Consider the following 21759-nt stretch of genomic DNA (forward strand, 5'->3'; position numbering starts at 1 on the left):
AAACATAATGTCATAACCAATATCTTGTGCCCACTTAATCATAACTGATTTAACTGTCTCATCTAGTGTATTCCACTTCAACAGCAGGTTATACATTCTTGACAAATTCTTAGTATTGGGTTCTAACAATTCTGTTTCTAATTTTGATCTCTCCATCTGGAAGCCAATTTTCCTGTCTCCTCCTCACTACTATGAGCTGAATAAAGATCATGAAATCACTTTGCGACTCTGAGTATATTTCAGTTACATAAGGATTAACATAGGCAAACATGTCCAGGCATCTCTGCCAGCACCGCTTAAGTACCCGTCACCAAAGAACAATAGAACTTTTCTCTACACATTCTTGCCCTGGGCAGTCCAGTGATGGGCTTTTAGATTCTATGGTCACAAACTGCTCAGTAATTGTCACCCATGGGCGCTTCCCTGGGTGGGGTGTGTGTACGTGCTCTTACACTTGAGGGATTATGGCAGGTGATGGAGGGGGAAAGAGTCCTTGTCTTAAAGGAAACCCAGGGCTGCCACTCTACGCACCATCCAAGGCTTTCCTAGCCCTATTTATTGTTATCAGGCACCTGCCATCTCTCCAAACCCGCCTTTCCATCAACAAGGCCCAAAGAATGGTGATGTTTGGATAAGAGGCCTTAAGTTCCTCAAAGTCACTAAAGATATGCCACATCAAGTCGACTGCCTTTCTGTAAGCTAAATCCTTTTCGCCTAATTAGATAACTAAAGCATCTGGGGGGCCCTCCGCTGCTGCTCTGGCCCTAATTGCGGGCAACATTTCGGCCCAGCGCATTCCCCTCCGAGAGATCCAAGATATATTGATGCAGTTAAGGTGCGGCCCGAGACCGGAATTGATGGTGCGGACCCTGGCCCAATGCACAAAGCTGTGCCCGATTATCCAGATGCGCGCCCTCATAGCTCCTGCACCCTAGGTCCCCGTTAACGGCATGGTTTCTATCCCAGTGGACAGTGCAGGGCCTATAATCCAAATGTGCACCACAACGTCACCTGAAAGCAAAAGAAGGTAACAAAGCCAGGTCAAGTGTACTGTGAACAATCACAAAGTCTTACGAATATATCCCTTAAATGCATCAGACTTTCACTGCCCCCAAGTCTTTCATCCTTTCAGCTGAGAGTCCCAAATGCACTGCTGCGGTGGTGGCCCCAATCCTAAAGGAGTTAGCCGCGAATTCAGCTGAGGCTAAACCGCAGGCAGCAATCTCCCTTTGCATAACGCGCGTGGACTGATGCCGTGCAAGGCGGGAGCCATCCAAATGTATAAGGAATGGACCTGAGATGGTTGGTCTCACGTACATGAAATGTTTAGTGTCCTTTACTGCTGATTGGTTTTGGAACATTGGACATGCAGGACTAAATTGGATCTGAACAAGGTCAGGTCTCTCAAACTACCCCGGGCAGCGGAATCTGGTTGGCCCTTACAAACCACTTCGCCAATGCACATAGCGCCAAAGACAATGGAGTATGCAGCTGAAAATAACCGGGCCTTGTCCTCGGACCAACAGATACTTCTTATATTATTATTATTATTATTATTATTATTATTATTATTATTATTATTATATATTTTTTTATTTATTTATTTTGGAATTGGCATAGAATGTCATAAGTTAAGGGCCTTCTACCATCACTTTTAGGAGGCTGCAGCCTGCGCCAGCCCTACAGTGCCCTTCACACTAAAAAATCCACACTAGGGTCTATGGATTAAACAACCTTACAGAGAAAGGAGATTGCCGCCTACTGGATGTTAAAGAGTCTTTTCTGCACGACCCAGCGCCCTCCAATGTACCAAGTATTGCAGGGCTTCAGCCTTGGTAGGAGGTGTGCCAAGCCTAGGATTTTTTAATTTGCCTTGAGGTGTGTCAAGCCTAGCTTTTTTAAAAAATTATTTTTATTTATTTATTTATTTATTTATTTATTTATTTATTTATTTATTTATTTAAATAAATTTGCCTTGAAACTCCCTAAAGTCCAACCAAGCCTTTTTATAAGATCTAAGCGTGGACGGGGCTCCTGAAGCTAATACTCCCTTCAGGACATCACGCTTCCAAGGCTCCAAAGGTGCTCCCGGAATGGCCGTGGCAATTTGCTGCGTTGTTAACTCTAGGGGTAAATTTGGTAGAGAAATAGATGTTTAATTCTAAGTACAAAAGGACAAAGGTCCGGGGCAGACTTGCCACTCTAGGAGAGTGCGATAATTGCTTTGACAGGACACTGACAACCGTGTGATTGTCGGTCCAGAAGCATACCTGGTGATTCCTGAACTCGTCAGCCCGCAAATGCCATTGTACTTTTCCAGGAACTTTGACCCAACCTTCAGGTCTGACTTGACCACTTAGAGAGGTGCACACAGTGTTGCGGAGCATGCAGTCCCGCTGACAGCTTAGCCAATCGCCCACAAAAGGGGCGGCCAGGGGACACTACCCAGCATGCAAAGTTGAGGTGACCGAAGCATGAATTGACTCTGGCCAAGGGTGACCTTCTTGAGGGGAAGAAGTTGCAGAATTAATTTTTTAAGTGCTGCTAGCCTCTCCCTTGGTAGGCGGGATGTCTGTGCAATAGTGTCCAATTCAATACCCAAAATAGGTTATGGTCAAAACTGGACCCTCTGTTTTGTCCGCCACCAAAGGTACCCCAAGCTCCTCAGCCAGGGAGGTGAAAGCCTCTAAAAGAGAAGCGCAATCAAGGCTATTCCCAATGATGGGGGAGGGGAGTTATCAAGGTAATGGGTCACCCCTTCAGAACCAGTTCTAAAGCGAAGAGCCCAGTCCAAAATTGCACTAAATGACTCAAAGGCTGCACAAGCTACTGAGACCCTATCAGCATAGATTTGTCTATGGAATAAGCCCCCTCAAATCTAAAACCTGGCCATAGAAATTCCTCAGGGTGATTGGCAGGAGACGGAAAGCCAACTCAATGTCACACTTAGCCAAGAGCGCCCCCCTGCTCCCGTGGCCACTCGGTGAGCTCCTCCAAGGCTTAGAGGGAAGCTGCTGCCGAAGCTGCTACTGCGAAACTGAAAAATTAACCTAAAGAAGATGAACAGCAAAATAGAGCCTAAGACCAACCTAATACAAACCTTCCAAAAACGTGAGGGCTAGCCGGCAAGAGAGGACGAGCCCGGCCGCGCCAGCCCTAAATATTGGCTGGCTGGGGGGAACAACGCGGCCAGGATTCCCCTGCTCTCGTGGGGGCTGAAGCCCCCAACCCCACCTCCTGCTCAGGTTCGGAAGTGGCTTTCCAAAGCTAGGTGTCTTTCCTGAGCCGTCAAATAGGAGGAAAACAATTTGACACAGTCTTCTTACATTATATCCATTTTGAGCACTTGAAACTTACTTAATCGGTTTTTAATAGACTGAGTCCATTGTTAAAGCAGCAGGGGGCACTCAGTCAACCGTGCAAAGATTGAGCTCAGCTCAGTTTAGATGCCTGTTCTCTTTGTCCATGGAGTTTTCTTGGCAGGGATACTGGAGTGGCTTGCTGGTTCCTGCTCCAGGTGAATCACGTTTGGTCAAAACTCTCCACTATGACCTGTCCATCTTGGGTGGCCCTGTACAGCATAGCTCATAGCTTCTCTGGGTTATTCAAGCCCCTTCGCCACGGCAAGGCAGTGATCACAACCTTGATGGCAGAAAGTGAGGAGGAATTAAAGAACCTTTTAATGAGGGTGAAAGAGGAGAGCACAAAATATGGTCTGAAGCTCAACATAAAAAAAACGAAGAACATGGCCACTGGGCCCATCACCTCCTGGCAAATAGAAGGGGAAGAAATGGAGGCAGTGAGAGATTTCACTTTCTTGGGCTCCATGATCACTGCAGATGGTGACAGCAGTTGCGAAATTAAAAGACGCCTGCTTCTTGGGAGAAAAGCAATGACAAACCTAGACAGCATCTTTAAAAGCAGAGACATCACCTTGCCAACAAAGGTCCGTATAGTTGAAGCTATGGTTTTCCCAGTAGTGATGTATAGAAGTGAGAGCTGGACCATAAAGAAGGCTGGTCGCCGAAGAATGGATGCTTTTGAATTATGGTGCTGGAGGAGACTCTTGAGAGTCCCATGGACTGCAAGAAGATCAAACCTATCCATTCTTAAGGAAATCCGCCCTGAGTGCTCACTGGAAGGACAGATCCTGAAGCTGATGCTCCAATACTCTGGCCTCCTCATGAGAAGAGAAGACTCCCTGGAAAAGACCCTGATGCTGGGAAAGATGGAGGGCACAAGGAGAAGGGGATGACAGAGGACGAGATGGTTGGATAGTGTTCCCGAAGCGGGGCTTCCGGAGGCGGCGCGAAATGGTAATGGCTGCCCTCTTCTAACCGGGAGAGGGTAGCTCCGCTGAAAAGGGTCGTCCGCTACGGCGAAGCGGAGACCCACATCGGAAAACCGCAGGCGGCAGAAGCCTGCGGTCTTGGGACCCGGCGGGCGCCAGGAGCTGCCCCCAAAACGTTGAAGGAACCCCGTAAGGGGCTTCGGATCGCGGAGGGGGTAGCGGCGCTGAGGGTCGTTCCGCAATCAACGGAGCGAAGCCGCGTAGCTGTTGCCGGTGAGCGCCAACCTTTCTTCCTGAAATTTTTGTTCTGGAAACAACAACCCGTGAGTAAATAAAAGACTTTGTACAACTTGGGACTTTAAAGCATTGAATTTGGCTGAAAGCGGAGTGACGAAAAACAGGAAGTCCGTCTTCCGCTGTCGTTGAACTTGAACGCAAAGAGCTGGAGGAGTGGAGGCAAAGAGAACTTTTAAACTAATTGATCTGAGCACCCATTGAACTTTATCTTAAGTGGAATAATAATTTCAAGTGCTGGACTTTATGAGTTTTAGCTGCATGGGGATACCTTTCTTCTCTTGGAGCTACATTTTAAGTAAAAAACCCAGGTGCTGGAGCTGCCTGAGAAATTGAGCTGTCAGTTTGCAGTTTGCAGCTTGGATATTTTGAATCTGAACTTTGAAACAATCTGAGAGAGTCTGAACTTGTTACTTTGAAGCATTTAGATTACCAGTATGCACCACTAGAAACACTGTTGCTGTTAAATACTAAATCCTAACTCTGCTGGAAAATTTTTTATTGAAGGTTCTTGGACTTTGAAATCTGATTTTATTAACTTTAGTGGAATTGATCTCTTCCTCAGAAACATTTTAAACTCCCCCTAGAGGATTTGGGACTTACAGCAGTGACTTTTATTTTACTTTCCTTTTCCCGGCCCTCTGTTTGACTGTTACCATCTGGGCCGCTGCTTTCTCATGGGAACAACTCAGCTTGACCTTGACTTTTAGATAACTTTGGAATGAGTGGTGCAAGAAGGAGAGGAAGAGCTAGACAAACAACTTTGACAACTTTAACCGCAGCCTCACAGACACGTAGATCATCTGTGCGTACCTTGCCTTCTGAGGAAGAAGCCGCTTCTCTGCCACGGGCAGGGGAGGGAGAAACTGAGGAATTACAATTGGAAGATATGGCCTCAGGGGCAAGCACTGCTATTTTAGAGAAAATCTTTGAAAAATTGGAATCTCTGGACAAGAAAGTAGAATCTTTGGACAAGAAGGCCGATGAGCAAACATATAAAATTGACCAAAACACAGAATGTTTAAATAAATTAACTGGACAAGTAGCACAGAATACACAAGCAATTGGAGAATTGAAGGAGGCTGCAGGGGAAAATCGGAAATTGGCTGAAGATACCAGCCAAAAACTTGAAAATTTAGAACAAGAGGTAAGACCACTCTGCAAACAAGTAGGTGAACACCAGACCTATCTTTCTATGATCGAACTGCGGAACCGGGAGAGTAATTTAAGGATAAGGGCGATACCAGAAGTGGAAGAAGGCAACCTAGCTGAGTTTTTGACTAAAGAATTCTCCAAATTTTGGAACTTAGAGGAAAAGGATTTTAAAATTATTTCAGCTTTCAGGCTTGGAAGACTTATAAAGAAAGAGAAGCCCAGAGACTGTTTGATAATATTGAGGTCAAAGGAGGAAAGGGACAAGATTCTGGGCCTACACTACGGAAAGTCACTGGAAATTTCAGACAAAAGAATTGAGATTTACAAGGATATCCCTAAACAACTGTTGGATCTTAGATCTAACTATTTGGAGCTGACAAGATTGCTAAGGAACAACTCAATCATCTTTAGGTGGGAATTTCCCCAAGGATTATCTTTCACCTTTAGAGGGAAGAAGATTAAAATCAGAACATTGGAAGATAGAGATAAATTTCTGAACGCATACGGAGAGGACCTTCACAAAGGAACTGAGCTACTTCCAGGGCCTGAAACACCAGAGGTACCTGCACCCTTGGATCTTGAAGACCCAGTGAATAAGGTACCACCCCCCGAAAAGTAACCAGATTTATTCAGGATGTCTCTGCAACTTTTGAGCTGGAATATTAATGGTTGTAACATCCCGGAAAAAAGGAGGAAAATTTTTCACATATTAAAAAAAGAAGAATTGGACATTATTTGCTTACAAGAAACACATGTGACTAGGCTCCATAGAAAGGTGTTAATAAACAAAAGACTTGGCCAAGAATTTATATCTTCGGATAAAGTAAAGAAGCGAGGGGTGGTGATATATGCAAAAGAGAGCCTGTCACCTAAATTTTTATTCAAATATGAACATGGAAGAATTCTAGCAATTGAGATACAACATCAAGGAGAAAAGATTCTGATACTAGGAATTTATGCACCAAATGACGGGAAATCGGAATTTTATAAGAAGTTGCATGAGATTATGCTGGACTATTTGGACTACAACACTTCCGGAGGCGGCGCGAAGGGTAATGGCTGCCCTTTCCTAACGGGGAAGGGAAGCTCCGCTCGAAAAAGGGTCGTCCGCTACGGCGCAGCGGAGACCCAAAACGGAAAACCGCAGGCAGCAGAAGCCTGCGGTCCCGGGACCCGGCGGGCGCCAGTAGCGGCCACCGAAACGTTGAAGGAACCCCGTAAGGGGCTCCGGATCGCGGAGGAGGCTGCGGCGCTGTGGGTCGTTCCGCAATCGGCGGAGTGAAGCCGCGTAGCTGTTGCCAGTGAGCGCTGACCTTTCTTCCTGAAATTTATGCTTTCAAAACAACAACCCGTGAGTAAACATCTGACTGTATGCAATTTGGGACTTTAAAATATTAAATTTGGCTGAAAGCGGAGTGACGAAAAACAGGAAGTCCGTCTTCCGCTCCCATTGAACTTGAACGCAAAGAGCTGGAGGAGTGGAGGCAAAGAGAGATCTTTTAAACTATTTGATCTGAGCACCCATTGAACTTTATTCTAAGTGGAACAATAACCTTATGTGTTGGACTTTTATGAACTTTAATTACACGGGGATATCTTTCTCCTTTTGGAGCTACACTCTAACTAAAAACCCCAGGCGCTGGAGCTGCCTGAGAAACTGAGCTGTCAGCTTGCAGTTTGCAGTTTGGATACTTTGAATCTGAACTTTGAAACAATCTGAGAGAGTTTGAACTTGTTACTTTAAGGCATTTGGATTACCAGCTTGCACCATCAGAAACACTGTTGCTGTACTAAACCCCAACTCTGCTGAAAAATCTTTTTATTGAAGGTTCTTGGACTTAGAAATCTGACTTTTTTTTAATTGAAATTGATTTCTTTCCTGAAATATTTTAAACTCCCCCTAGAGGATTTGGGACTTATAACAGTGACTTTTATTTTACTTTCCTTTTCCCGGCCCTCTTTTGACTGTTACCATCTGGGCCGTGGCTTTCTCATGGGAACAACTCAGCTTGACCTTGACTTGTAGATAACTTTGGAATGAGTGGTACAAGAAGGAGAGGAAGAACTAAACAAACAACTTTGACAACTTTAACCGCAGCCTCACAGGCACGTAGATCATCTGTGCCTACCTTGCCTTCTGAGGTGAAAGCTGTTTCTCTGCCTCGGGCAGGGGAGGGAGAAACTGAGGAATTACAACTGGAAGATATGGCCTCAGGGGCAAGCACTGCTATTTTAGAGAAAATTTTTGAAAAATTAGAATCTTTGGATAAGAAAGTAGAATCTTTGGACAAGAAAGCTGATGAGCAAACATATAAAATTGAGCAGAACATAGAATGTTTAAATAAATTATCTGGACAAGTTGCACAGAATACTCAAGCAATCGGAGAATTGAAGGAGGCTGCAGGGGAAAATCGGAAATTGGCTGAAGATACCAGCCAAAAACTTGAAAATTTAGAACAAGAGGTAAGACCACTCTGCAAACAAGTAGGTGAACATCAGACCTATTTGTCCATGCTTGAACTGCGGAACAGGGAGAGCAATTTAAGGATAAGAGCAATACCAGAAGTGGAAGAAGGCAACCTAGCTGAGTTTTTGACTAAAGAATTTTCCAAATTTTGGAGTTTAGAGGAAAAGGACTTTAAAATTGTTTCGGCTTTTAGGCTCGGAAGACTCCTAAAGAAAGAGAAGCCCAGAGACTGTTTGATAATACTGAGGTCAAAGGAGGAAAGGGATAAGATTTTGGGCCTACACTACGGAAAGTCACTGGACATTTTGGACAAAAGAATTGAGATCTACAAGGATATTCCTAAACAACTGTTAGATCTTAGATCTAACTATTTGGAGTTGACAAGACTACTAAGAAAGAATTCAATCATCTTTAGGTGGGAATTTCCTCAAGGACTATCTTTTACTTTTAGAGGGAAGAAGATCAAAATCAGAACATCGGAAGACAGAGATAAATTTCTGAACGTATACGGAGAGGACCTTCACAAAGGAATTGATCAACTTCCAGGGCCTGAAACACCAGAGGTACCTGCACCCTTGGACCCTGAAGATTCTCTGAATAAGATACCACCCCTTGAAAAATAACCAGATTTATTCAGGATGTCTCTGCAACTTATGAGTTGGAACATTAATGGCTGCAACATCCCGGAAAAAAGGAGGAAAATTTTTCATATATTAAAAAAAGAACAATTGGATATTATCTGCTTACAAGAAACACATGTGACTAGGCTCCATAGAAAGGTGTTAATAAACAAAAGACTTGGTCAAGAATTTATATCTTCGGACAGAGTAAAGAAGCGAGGAGTGGTGATATATGCAAAAGAGAGCCTGTCACCTAAATTCTTATTCAAAGACGAACATGGAAGAATATTAGGAATTGAGATACAACATCAAGGAGAAAAGATTTTGATATTAGGAATTTATGCACCAAATGACGGGAAATCGGAATTTTACAAGAAGTTGCATGAGACTATGCTGGACTATCTGGACTACAACAACATCATTATGATGGGAGATATGAATGGGGTCGTATCGACAAACATGGATAAGTCACAAAATCAAAATGTTACAAAAGACGGCAGACTGCCAAAGACCTTTTTTGAAATGGCTGACAATATGGACTGGATTGACATTTGGAGAACTAAGAACCCCCTGGGAAGAGAGGGAACATTCTTCTCTGAAGCCCAACTGACTTGGACAAGAATCGACCAAATATGGATTTCTAGAGGTCTGGCACCCAAGGTCAGAAAAGTGGAAATCTGCCCAAAGACCTGCTCCGACCATAATGCGCTGAAGATGGATATGACACTTTTGCCAACCGGCTCCTTTAGATGGAAGATGAATGATAGCTTGTTTAGAGATCAGGAGACTGTCAAGAAGGCCCAAAAAACTCTGAAGGATTATTTTGAGATAAATATGAACACCACGGTGGAAAAAAGAACTATCTGGGACGCAAGCAAAGCTGTGATGAGGGGGTTCTTGATACAACAGAACACTGTAAAGAAAAGAACACAAAATGAAAGGAAAGATAAGATTTTGCAGAAAATCAAAGAATTGGAGAAGAAATTAAGATCAAATCCGAAGTCACAGCCGATTCTGAGAGAAATTAAACTATATCAAGCTCAATATTCCAAATTGATAAACCAAGAAATAGAATGGAAGATTAAATTAATGAAACAAAAAACTTTTGAATCGGCAAATAAATGTGGGAAACTGCTAGCTTGGCAGTTGAAGAAGAGACAGAAATTAAATACAGTTACAAACCTAGAAATTGAAGGAAGAAATATCCAGAACCCCATGGAAATTAGAAAGTGTTTCCAGAGATACTTTAAAAAATTATACACTCAAGGGCCGCAAGATGAGGTTGAGATTAAACAATTTTTGGAAAGAAATGGACTAACAAAGTTGTCACAAAAAAACAGATTAATCCTGAACAACAAAATAACACAACAAGAGATTGAACAAGCTATCCAGAACATGCAACTGGGCAAATCTCCAGGGCCAGACGGTCTGACCTCCAAGTATTATAAGACATTAAAAGACTATCTGATCCAACCAATGATGGAGGTCTGTAATGAAATTATGGAAGGGAAGAAGGCGCCGGAATCGTGGAAGGAAGCCTTTATCACATTGATACCAAAATCTGAAGCTGAAAAGACACAACTCAAAAACTATCGTCCCATCTCCCTTCTGAACGTGGATTACAAAATATTTGCAGACATTTTGGCAAGTAGATTTAAAAGAGTCCTTAATGAAGTAATTCATAAAGACCAGGCAGGCTTTCTCCCAGGCAGACATATGTTTGCAAATACTAGGAACATTATTGACGTTTTGGAACTTTTGCAAACAGACATAAATACAAAAGCAGTGTTAATTTTTATAGACGCGGAGAAGGCCTTTGACAATATTTCTTGGAAATTTATGAAGGGAAATTTAAATCAAATGGGAGTGGGACGGGGGTTTGAGAATGGGATTGACGCAATATATTCAGAACAAAAGGCTAAATTGATAGTTAACAATGTGGTTACAGAAGAGTTCAAAATTGAAAAAGGAACACGACAAGGCTGCCCGATTTCCCCTTTGTTATTTATTTCGGTTCTGGAGGTGCTCTTGAATTTGATCAGAGGGGACCGGTTGGTGGAAGGGATTCAGGTCGGAGCGAAACAATACAAATTGAAAGCTTTTGCAGATGACCTAGTTTTGACCCTGCAGGAGCCAGAATCTAGTACGAAAAGAGTATTACAATTGATACAGGATTTTGGTCGGGTGGCAGGATTTAAATTAAATAAACAGAAAACTAAAGTGTTGGGAAAAAATTTGACAGATATAGAGTCGGAACGGTTTCAGAGAGAAACAGAACTAACTATGGTCAAAAAAGTAAAATACCTAGGGGTAAACATAACAGCAAAAAACCTGAGTCTATTTAAGGATAATTATGAAAAATGTTGGTCTGAAATTAAGAGAGACTTGGATAGTTGGACAAAATTGAAGCTTTCTTTGTTAGGCCGAATTGCTGCTATCAAGATGAATGTATTGCCAAAAATGTTGTTTTTGTTTCCAACATTGCAGATCGTGGACAAAACGGAGTGCTTCCGGAAGTGGCAGAAAGATATATCTAAATTTGTCTGGCAGGGCAAAAAGCCCAGAATTAAGTTTAAGATATTAACAGATGCGAAAGAAAGAGGTGGCTTTGCCCTGCCAGACTTAAAGTTGTACTATGAAGCCGCAGCTTTTTGCTGGCTAAAAGACTGGCTACTTCTCGAAGACACTGACGTGCTGGACTTGGAAGGTTTTAACAATGCTTTTGGTTGGCATGCATACTTATGGTATGATAAAGTTAAGATCAATAAGGCCTTTAAGAACCATATTGTCAGGAAAGCAGTGTTTAATGTCTGGACAAAATATAAAGACTTACTGGAAAATAAAACTCCAAGGTGGCTCTCACCTCTGGAGGCTAAGGCCCTAAAAAGACCCAATATGGAGGCCAAATGGCCAAAATATTGGGAAATATTAGAAAAAGATGGAGACAATTGGAAATTGCAGAGTTTGGAGAAAATGAAGGACAAGGTGCGAGACTGGTTACATTATGCTCAGATTAAAGAAGTTTTTAAAAATGACAAAAAGTTAGGGTTCCAGGTGGAGAAATCGAAGTTAGAAACTGAATTGTTAGAACCAAAGACCAAGGTACTATCTAGAATGTATAACTTGCTGCTAAAATGGAATACACAAGACGAAATGGTTAAATCGGCTATGATAAAATGGGCACAGGATATTGGGCATAACATTATGTTTGAGGACTGGGAAAGGTTGTGGACCACTGGGCTGAACTTCACTGCATGTAATGCTCTGAAGGAAAATGTTATGAAAATGATATATAGATGGTACATGACCCCAGTTAAACTTGCCAAAATATACCATTCGTCTGACAATAAATGTTGGAAATGTAAAGAAAATGAAGGAACATTCTTTCACCTCTGGTGGACATGCCCTAAGGTGAAGGCCTTCTGGGAAATGATATATAATGAGTTGAAAAAGGTATTTAAGTATACCTTCACTAAGAAACCAGAGGCCTTCCTTCTGGGTATTGTCGGCCAGAGGGTGTTAAAGAAGGATCGAACATTTTTCATGTATGCAACAACGGCAGCAAGGATTCTCATCGCAAAAAATTGGAAAACTCAAGATTTACCCACACTGGAAGAGTGGCAGATGCAGCTGATGGACTATATGCACTGGCCGAGATGACTGGCAGAATCCGAGATCTGGGAGAAGAAAAGATGGAGGAAGACTGGGAGAAATTCAAGATGTATCTACAAAAACATTGTAATTTGTTTGAATGTTAAGAAGGATGCTAGATTATAAAAAATTGGCCACCACTAAACTAGATTTAAATCTAATGCTAAGTGAGATTAAAGAAAATATAAAAATTTATTGGAAAAAGTGCTAGATTATATTTGAATGTGTGGACATGAGATTGTAAACAAGCTGATAATTTGTTTGGAAAATTTTTTTTTAACGACGTAAATGGGAGAGGGGGACGTGAGGGAGTCCAAAGAAGCGAAGAATTTGTTGTGATAGAAGTAAGATTGTTCTATGTGTGTATTTTATATCTAAAAAAACCTTAATAAATATTTAAAAAAAAAAAATATTTGGACTACAACAACATCATTATGATGGGAGATATGAATGGGGTCGTATCGACTAACATGGATAAGTCACAAAACCAAAATGTTACAAAAGACGGCAGACTACCAAAGACTTTTTTTGAAATGACAGACAATATGGACTGGATTGACATTTGGAGAACCAAGAACCCCCTGGGAAGAGAGGGAACATTCTTCTCTGAAGCCCAGCTGACTTGGACAAGAATCGACCAAATATGGATAACTAGAGGTCTGGCACCCAAGGTTAGAAAAGTGGAAATCTGCCCAAAGACCTGCTCCGACCATAATGCACTGAAGATGGACATGACACTACTGCCAACCGGTTCCTTTAGATGGAAGATGAATGACAACTTGTTTAGGGATCAGGAGATTATTAAGAAGGCCCAAAAAGCTTTGAAGGATTACTTTGAGATAAACATGAGCACTACGGTGGAAAAAAGAACTATCTGGGACGCAAGCAAAGCTGTGATGAGGGGGTTCTTGATACAACAGAACGCTGTAAAGAAAAGGATACAAAATGAAAGGAAAGACAAGACCCTGCAGAAAATCAAAGAACTGGAGAAGAAGTTAAGATCAAATCCGAAGTCACAGCCGATTCTGAGAGAAATTAAACTCTACCAAGCACAATATTCTAAACTGATAAACCAGGAAATAGAGTGGAAAATTAAATTAATGAAACAAAAAACTTTTGAATCGGCGAATAAATGTGGGAAACTGCTTGTGTGGCAGCTGAAGAAGAGACAAAAATTAAATACAGTTACAAATCTAGAAATTGAAGGAAGAAATATTCAGAACCCCATGGAAATCAGAAAGTGCTTCCAGAGATATTTCAAAAAATTATATATTCAAGGGCCGCAAGACGAGGTTGAGATTAAACAATTTTTGGAAAGAAATGGATTAACAAAGTTGTCACAAAAGAACAGATCAATCCTGAACAACAAAATAACACGAGAAGAGATTGAACAAGCCATTCAGAACATGCAATTGGGCAAATCTCCAGGGCCAGACGGCCTGACCTCCAAGTATTATAAGACATTAAAAGACTACCTGATTCAACCAATGATGGAGGTCTGCAACGAAATTATGGAGGGGAAGAGGGCGCCGGAATCGTGGAAGGAAGCTTTTATCACATTGATACCAAAACTGGAAACTGAAAAGACACAACTCAAGAACTATCGTCCCATTTCCCTTTTAAATGTGGATTACAAAATATTTGCAGATGTTTTGGCAAGCAGACTTAAAAGAGTTTTGAACGAGGTAATCCATAAAGACCAAGCAGGCTTTCTCCCAGGTAGACACATGTTTGCTAATACAAGGAACATTATTGACATTTTGGAACTTTTACAAACAGATATAAACACAAAAGCAGTGTTAATTTTTATAGATGCGGAGAAGGCCTTTGATAATATTTCTTGGAAATTTATGAAGGGAAATTTAAAAGAAATGGGAGTGGGACGAGGGTTTGAGAATGGGATTGATGCAATATATTCAGAACAAAAGGCTAAATTGATAGTTAACAATGTGGTTACAGAAGAGTTCAAAATTGAAAAAGGAACACGACAAGGCTGCCCGATTTCCCCTCTGTTATTTATTTTGGTTCTGGAGGTGCTCTTGAACATGATCAGAGGGGACCGGTTGGTGGAAGGGATTCAGGTCGGAGCGAAACAATATAAACTTAAAGCTTTTGCAGATGACCTAGTTTTGACCCTGCAGGAGCCAGAATCTAGTACGAAAAGAGTATTACAACTGATTCAGGACTTTGGTCGGGTGGCGGGATTTAAATTAAACAAACAGAAAACCAAGGTGTTGGGAAAAAATTTGACAGATACAGAGTCAGAACGGTTTCAGAGAGAAACAGAACTAACTGTTGTTAAAAAAGTAAAGTACCTAGGGGTAAACATAACAGCAAAAAACCTGAGTCTATTTAAGGATAATTATGAAAAATGTTGGTCTGAAATTAAGAGAGACTTGGACAGTTGGACAAAACTGAAGCTTTCTTTGTTAGGCCGAATTGCTGCTATTAAGATGAATGTATTGCCAAAAATGTTGTTTTTGTTTCAAACACTACAGATTGTGGACAAAACAGAGTGCTTCCGGAAGTGGCAGAGAGATATTTCTAAATTTGTCTGGCAGGGCAAAAAGCCCAGAATCAAGTTTAAGATATTAACAGATGCTAAAGAAAGAGGGGGCTTTGCCCTGCCAGACTTAAGGTTGTACTATGAAGCCGCAGCTTTCTGCTGGCTAAAAGACTGGCTACTTCTCGAAGACACTGACGTACTGGACCTGGAAGGTTTTAACAATGCTTTTGGTTGGCATGCATACTTATGGTATGACAAGGTTAAGATCAATAAGGCCTTTAAGAACCATATTGTCAGGAAAGCAGTATTTCATGTCTGGACAAAATACAAAGACTTATTGGAAAACAAAACTCCAAGGTGGCTTTCACCTCTGGAAGCTAAGGCCCGAAAAAGACCCAATATGGAGGCCAAATGGCCAAAATATTGGGAAATATTAGAAAAAGATGGAGACAATTGGAAATTGCAGAGTTTGGAGAAAATGAAGGACAAAGTGCGAGACTGGTTACATTATGCTCAGATTAAAGAAGTTTTTAAAAATGACAAAAAGTTAGGGTTCCAGGTGGAGAAATCGAAGTTAGAAACAGAATTGTTAGAACCAAAGACTAAGGTACTATCTAGAATGTATAACTTGCTGTTAAAATGGAACACACAAGACGAAATGGTTAAATCGGCTATGATAAAGTGGGCACAGGACATTGGGTATAACATTATGTTCGAGGACTGGGAAAAGTTATGGACCACTGGGCTGAACTTCACTGCATGTAATGCTCTGAAGGAAAATGTAATGAAAATGATATATAGATGCTATATGACCCCAGTTAAACTTGCCAAAATATACCATTCGTCTGATAATAAATGTTGGAAATGTAAAGAAAATGAAGGAACATTCTTTCACCTCTGGTGGACATGCCCTAAGGTGAAGGCTTTCTGGGAAATGATATATAATGAGCTGAAAAAGGTATTTAAGTATACCTTCCCTAAGAAACCAGAGGCCTTCCTTCTGGGCATTGTCGGCCAGAAGGTGTTAAAGAAGGACCGAACATTTTTTATGTACGCAACAACGGCAGCAAGGATACTCATCGCAAAAAACTGGAAAACTCAAGATCTACCCACACTGGAAGAGTGGCAGATGCAGCTGATGGACTACATGCAATTAGCCGAGATGACTGGCAGAATCCGAGACCTGGGAGAAGAGAGGATTGAGGAAGACTGGAAGAAATTTAAGATGTATTTACAAAAACATAATTTGGTTGAATGTTAAGAAGGATGCTAGATTATAAAAAATTGGCCACCACTAAATTAGATTTTAAATTTGATGATAAGTGAGATTAAAGAAAACATAAATTTTATGGAGAATTGTTAGATTATACTTGATTGAGTGGATATAAGATCGTAAACAAGTTGATAATTTGCTTGGAAAAATCTTTTAACGATGTAAATGGGAGCGGGAGACGTGAGGGAGTCCAAAGAAGTGATGAAACTACGTTGTGATAGAAGCAAGATTGTTTATTATTGGTGCATTTGTATTTAAAAACTCTAATAAATATTTATAATAAAAAAAAGGATAGTGTTCCCGAAGCTAACAGCATGAGTTTGACCAAGCTGCGGGAGGCAGTGGAAGACAGGAGTGCCTGGCGTGCTCTGGTCCATGGGGTCACGAAGAGTCGGACACGACTAGACGACTAAACAACAACAGCTCAGTTTGCAGCCCGCAGAAGCTACTTCGTTGCAAGAGGTGCTTTGACAGATTCTATCCACTAGTGGCCGCTGTCCGCTAACCCCCATTGGCTAGCTGTCAAAATCTGATGTTTCTCATTGGTTGGAATGCAGTAGTATGTAAATACAGAGTTCATTCATAAGTTTACATTCATAAAAATACAGGTTTCAGACAAAGAGACGGGGTTTTCCTCTTTATTAAAGATATGTAGTGCTTGGTGCAACTAGGGAATGGTAGGGGTCCTGTCGGGCTCATCGTCCCGTACCTCAGGAAAGAGTAAGGAAACTCAGGGCAGGGAAGGACAGCTGAGAACTTGCTTTAGCACAAGTGCCCCCACCTAAGAAATTCCGTAACACTTAGTTCAGTCTTCAAATTTTCCCCAACTCTCTCATTTCCTTAAAAAATAATAATTAATAAATAAAGGCAACCCCCCTCTCCTCACTCCCACTCCTTCTTAATTGGTTTGGCTCCTATTCAAAATGGACGCCCCAAACGCCAGTGCATACTCTCCCTATTCTCCAGTCCTCCCGACTCTATACTCGGCGTTGTATTAAAGAAAGCTCCAGAAACTCATTTCGAACTGTAAACACCACGATGATGAAGAGCTGGTTGCGAGAAGTACTGTACGCGTACACTCACTGGGAGGTGCGGCAGGGATAAGTTACTTCCTTGATTGCGTCTGCAGTAAACAGTCAACAAACTCCGGTCCACCTCCCTCCCCTACAGACCAATTCCTGCCCAAGTTCCTTAGTAATAATAGAGCATAAAATGGCTGCTTAAGTGAACGCGGAGGAGGGAAAAGAAGAAGGTGGGGGACAAGTACCAGACATTGCTGTGCTTTCGCGGCGGGAAGTCAGAAGTGGTACGTGACGAAACATACCAGCGTCTCAGGGTGCTGTGGCAGAATGAGGGGGCAGTGCTGGACAGGAGACCCTGGAAAGACGGTGGACGAGGTGGAGAAGGAAGTCTGACGGTAGGCCATGGCAGATCTCTTGGCCTGCCGGGAATGGTCTAGCTTGACAGCAGTCATTCTTGATCCCCTTCCTGTTGGGGTGATAGCAGTGGAATCTTGCTGCTTGGGAAGAAGGGGAGGAGGAAATAACATGGTAGTTGGAGCCGTCTCATCGGACTAGGATGCCCATATGGCGGGTGGGGGCTTTGTGGATGGAGATCCAGTGCATGTCCAGTGTTCTGCTGTTGCTTTTAGTTTCTCCATGAGTTGTTTGTTTCTCCAGGGCTGTTTGAGACCTCTTCCTTGTGTTTGCTGAGCTCCTGCTATCGCTGGTGGGCCTTACTAGGATCGAGACTTTTCCTTAGAACAGGCATATTGTGATCCACTATCCAATATAAAAACTGGCAGTGATATACCACCCAGGGATGGGTTCAGGGTGGGCAGGCACTGGCTGCTTCACCCAAGGGGGCAGGGATGGGTGCAGGTTGGGAGAGTGCATGCCGCCTGCTTCTCCTGATGCCGGCTGCTTCTCCCAACAGGGCAGGGGTGGGTGCGCATGCAGTGTCAAAACAGCCCCTCCCAACGTCTCCAACGGAAGGCGGGTGGCAATCGACCAGAATTCATCGATGTGTTGGACATGTCTGCCTTAGAATATGGGAAACAGCCTTATATTGAGTCTTATCACTGGCCCATCTAATTCAGTAGTGCTTTCACACTGATTGGCAGCGGTCTCCACAGTCTTTTGCCAGCCCTACCTGCACATGTCTTTCCCCACCCCACCAAAGCATAATTATCAGCCTGATCACCCTAATTTTTGTGGTGTCAGGGTGGGGGGGGGGAATAGAAGTAAAGGCTCATTGGCATCTTCTTTCATGTTTCATGGGTTGGGTTTCATGTTTTGTCATAGCTTCAAGCAGAGTATTGCTGAGGCTAGTCACTATCATTATACCACCTGGGTTGTCGCTGCTCATCATAGGCCTGAGCAGAAAATCCCATCTTACAAATTTTGTGCTTATCCAGATACTTTAACTAAACTAATTGGACCACAATCCTAAATGGTTGATTTGTTGCTATAGCGAGGGGGTGAGATTATAACCCTGAGTATGTTACCTCACAATGGCTGTGATCTTGAGGTAGGCCTGAATGTACAAATAGAGCTTTTCCTTTTCTATGGTGGGGAAAAATGACCTCTTTGACATGTGGCCTCAGATGCTGTTCTATAAACTGGCAATGTGTATGTGACACTTAGGAAATGGAAACCCTACTGCTGGACCAACTGAGCATTTGCTACTAAAGTTCCCCCAACCAGGTGTGAAAAAGTGTAGGGGTGCAATGTCTGTCCCTTCCTTGTGTTGCTGCTCTCACAGTCCTATGTGCATTGTAGGTTGAACATTTGATAAGGTGAAGGCTTGTCATGGGCTTGTTTTAAATCGTAAAGTTGAGAAGACTCCTTGCTGCAGAAATTCTGCACTAGTGCATGGAAAGCTATAGGAGGAGTGGGGCCAGGGAATAATGGTATTGGCACAAGGGGGAATGCCTGAAGTGGGTTCTGTAGTGAGTTAAAACTGTTTTATGCAAGTGAAGTGCACAACTGTCAATTTCAGCTAGTTTCTACTACTGTTGTGGTTTCTGCTAAAAATATAAAAGGCAGTGTTTCTGTATGCATTCTTTTTTGCTGTCCCTCCAAGCTTCATGTGGTTCCTTTAAAGTCAGGAGTGAGGGACAACAAAACAGTTCACCTTTTTCTCAAATCCAAATCAAAGCTGGGGTAGAATAGAATTTGGCCATCTAAGGAATTAGTCCCGAGATCAGTTAAATCAGAAATTCTTCCACGGACTTTATCTGATCACACACAACCCGGTGTATCTGGAGGTAAGAGGAAAAGAGCCTTCATCATTCAGATGGAGAATGAATGAAAGCCTATTCAATGATCTGAAGATAATAAATAAAGCAAAAGAAACAATTACAGATTATTTTAATTGGAACTTGAATAAAGAAACACCTATCGAAACAGTATGGGATGCAAGTAAAGCTGTTATGAGAGGCTTCTTAATTCAAAAAAATAGTTATCAAAAAGGGGGAGAGAAAAGAAAAAAGAGGAGATTCTGGCACACCTCATGGAGAACGATAGACTTTTAACAACCAGGCCAAGAGATGAAGAAATAAAACAAAATATTAAGATGTTGCAAGCTCAGTTTTCTTTTTTTTGTTACGGTAAAATCTGGGTGCGAGGCTGCTCTGCCACCCAGCTCGTCGGACTAAGTCCGCGGGTCCCTGCGGAGGAAAATGAGCTCAGCCGGAGACAGGAGCAAGCTGCAGAAGATCCAAGTTTATTGCGCAACAGGTTCAAGACGAGATTGAACCGTGAGAAAGGGGTGACATAAACTTTTGAAACTTCCCTCCATGTCCCAGAATACAGTGCAAAATACATCCCAGTTACATCATGAATACATTAAGAAGAGGTTGGGTTACACAGATTACATCATGAATACATTAAGAAGAGGTTGGGTTACACAGATTACATCATGAATACATTAAGAAGAGGTTGGGTTACACAGATTACATCATGAATACATTAAGAAGAGGTTGGGTTACACGGATTAACATATGGAGGAGGGAGGGGGAATATGCAGAGTTGGAGATATGCGTAGATAAACACTTCCTGAGTACCGGTGATGAGAAGACAATGGTCCAAATATGTATAGTCTGCCACCTGGCATTGCCCGGAGGAAAGGCTTGGCAGAGTGATTTGACAGGATTAGGGTCTTGACACCTTGCTTGAGGGATTATGGAGGACAGGGGAGGTGTGATGGAGTCCTAGAGAAATTGAGCAAATTGGCACGTTGATTTTCTATGAATTTTATAGATTTTAGTCCCTTTTGACATTGACAATTGGAAATAAATTGATATATTGTAGCGAAGAAGAAGGTGAAGAAGACATGCCCCCCCTTCCGTATCATTTTGAATAATATTTTTTATTACTTTTAACATATAAATTATAAAATGTACCACAAAACTTATCACTTATACAATCTTTTTGGACTTCCATCAGCATCACTGATGATCCACCATTTTAACCACTTCTTATGCATTTCTTAACTTTATATTGCCTTTACATCTCTTAACAAATCATCCTCCCTCTTGTCCATTTTTACAATACTTCTAATAATACTCCTCACAAAACTTCTTGCAACCCTACAAACGTCGCCTGTTCTTCACAATTACTTTTCAAATAGTCCATAAATTTACTCCAGTCTTCCGTGAATTTCTGGTCTCGCCGATTTCGAATCCTTTCTGTTAGTTTATCTAATTCTGCATAGTCCATTAACTTCATCCTCCATTCTTCAATCGACGGTAACTCTTCTTGCTTCCATTTTTGGGCCAATAATATTCTTGGCTGCTGTTATTACATATAAAAAGAGCTTACATTCCTTTCTATTTATATCACTCCCAATGCCCAATAGAAATGCTTCTGGTTTCTTTATAAATGTATATTTCAACATTTTTTTCAACTCATTATATATCATCTCCCAGAAGCATTTCATCTTTTTACATTCCCACCACATGTGATAAAATGTTCCCTCTTTTTCTTTACATTTCCAACATTTATTACTAACTTTATACATTTTAGCTAACTTAACAGGTGTAATATACCATCTATACATCATTTTCATCACATTTTCTTCTGGGCATTGCATGCAGTAAATTTTAAACCTTCCTTCCATAATTTCACCCAATCACTCAGCTGTATATTATACCCAAAATCTTTGGCCCAGTGAATCATAACCGACTTAACCTCTTCGTCCTTCAAATGCCATTCAAGCAGCAATTTATACATTTTAGACAGAATTTTTGTATCATTACTTAATATCTCTAATTCAAACTTTGATCCACTTTCATCAAATCTGTCAGAGCCGCCCCTAGGTCCCAGCTCACAAAGGACCAACGGCCGGCTGTAGTTATGTACAAAAGTCTTTATTGAAGTTCAGTTTCCATTTCAAAGCCGCAGCGTGCAACTCTACGTCTTAAAGCCTAGACCGGCGAAGTCCCGTCTGAGTCTCCGCCCCCCTGACACCAGTTTAAGACTCTAGCCTTGCTCCACCTCT

At 41.9% G+C, this 21759-nt stretch overlaps 2 long non-coding RNA genes across 2 annotated transcripts in view; one reads left to right on the plus strand and one right to left on the minus strand.

Moving 5' to 3' along the window:
• Nucleotides 1–21759, minus strand: part of LOC309333258 — a 572758-nt gene that overhangs the window by 466380 nt on the left and 84619 nt on the right. The gene's annotated exons all lie outside the window — the stretch shown is intronic.
• Nucleotides 1–21759, plus strand: part of LOC309333268 — a 617943-nt gene that overhangs the window by 11094 nt on the left and 585090 nt on the right. The gene's annotated exons all lie outside the window — the stretch shown is intronic.

Source organism: Podarcis erhardii (genome assembly GCF_964252035.2).
Source record: "Podarcis erhardii genome assembly, chromosome: W".
In the NCBI taxonomy this organism is placed as follows: Eukaryota; Metazoa; Chordata; class Lepidosauria; order Squamata; family Lacertidae; genus Podarcis; species Podarcis erhardii.